Here is a 1651-nt window from a genome sequence, read left to right as displayed (position 1 = left end):
TAGAAGTAGAAACCAACTTCTTGCTATAAAAGACATTTGTTTATATTTTTTTTTCTTACTGATCTCATTCTCTACAGTAATAATCAGTCTTTACTGTCAGAGAATGTGGAATAAGGAATCTCACAGGTCTGTTAATTTGGCCAGCTGGGGAGAAAATTCTGTACTGCTTCAGACAGCGTCTCTTACTTTGAAATGGAAAATTCATCTAGTAGGAGCTCTGCCGTTCCTTCTTTGAGATAGCTGCTTTTGGAAGTGATTGGGATATCAGTTTTCATCACAATTAGCTGTATCAGACACAGCTGAAATCAATATCCACTGCTGGAGATTTCCTGAGTAGAAAAGCTGCTTTTCAGGAGACACAAAGCAGTGGTGTAACTTAAAAGTGTGCTCCTGAGACACATTTGTCCTATTTCTCAGTAGGCATCACAGCACTTCATCTCTTGTCTCCTTCTCTCAGGTAATTGAAAATTTTATGATCTACTTGGTGAAACACAGTGCCATATAAAAGTTTTAAAACCAAATGTATCTTTCTTATTAGGGAGCACATTAGAAGGAGTGTGCACATCTCTTTTATAGTGTTTGGAAAGAAATCGGACATAAAAGCTGAAATCTGCCTGATGGTTCACCACCTACAATGGTAGGTGTTCCATTTCAAGAAGTAACTGAGAAACCCTTACTGCTTCCTGGACTATATGTTTGTGCCACATAGSGGGGTTGGCTGCTGTCACTGTCACTTCTCCGTTCCAGCTCCATACCATGGACTGCAGCRATGGCAACAGCTGGCCTGGAGCAGACAGGGTCTGTGAACTGGCCTTCCATGGCTTGTTTTGCCAATAGATGGCAGGAACTGAATACCCTCTAAAATTATATTTGTGAACAGTGCTCTGCAATATTTTCTTTTTTCCAGCCTGGGCACAGATGTTACAGACATAACTGTTCATGCTGAAACACTTCCTAGTGCTCACAATAACCAGGGCAATAGGAAATATTTCTGTATGGAGCAAAGATCATTATACCTTATGGCATATATGCATAACACATGCTCATATGCTTTTATTAGCTGTCACCCATGCTTAAGGCCAAATGAGGCATGCCATTTTGCTAATGGACACCTGTCCTGGGAGGGAATTGTTCATTCAGTGCTCAGGGATGTGAATAAACATCTTAGACTAGAATCTAGGAATTTAACGAATATGTTGTGATAGTGCACCCAGACAGGTGTCAGCTTGGATTATTCAGCTATACTTGTCTTGAAGACTACTGCAGTCTGGTGTATTACACATAGAACAAAATTTCAATCTGATAATGTTTGTGGTCAATAGCTACTGGAGAATGGATGCAATATATATCACATCTTCCATCAGATCATAACTATTAAATTACTTTTGCTGTACTGAGCTGAGATTATATGTTAGAAAAAATAATTTTCTTCAATCAATAGTTTCCACAATATTTTATGATAATTACTCAATTACTATTCTGTAGTAAGTATTCAAAGAATCTGACAATGTTGTCTTAGAGGGAAGAAAGATTTTCAAAGAAAAACAGACATCTTTAACAAGCACCCCAGTTATTTAACTTCAAAAGCTTTCTTTCTACTTGTTGAACATGCTGCCATAATAAAAGTTCACCTGCCAGCTCRAGATGATGA

The 1651-nt window shown here is 38.2% G+C and overlaps 1 long non-coding RNA gene across 1 annotated transcript; it reads left to right on the top strand.

Annotated features, from left to right (window-relative positions):
• Positions 1-407: 407 nt before the first annotated feature.
• On the top strand, positions 408-909 carry LOC112951858. Its single transcript, XR_003250280.1, has 3 exons — positions 408-457; positions 539-637; positions 748-909. It is a non-coding gene; the product is annotated as an uncharacterized LOC112951858 (long non-coding RNA).
• The last annotated feature ends 742 nt before the right edge of the window (positions 910-1651 follow it).

This window comes from Nothoprocta perdicaria, unplaced genomic scaffold (assembly GCF_003342845.1).
Source record: "Nothoprocta perdicaria isolate Ctin4 unplaced genomic scaffold, notPer1 scaffold_373, whole genome shotgun sequence".
NCBI classification, from domain to species: domain Eukaryota; kingdom Metazoa; phylum Chordata; class Aves; order Tinamiformes; family Tinamidae; genus Nothoprocta; species Nothoprocta perdicaria.
This window is presented reverse-complemented; position numbering and strand designations above follow the sequence as displayed.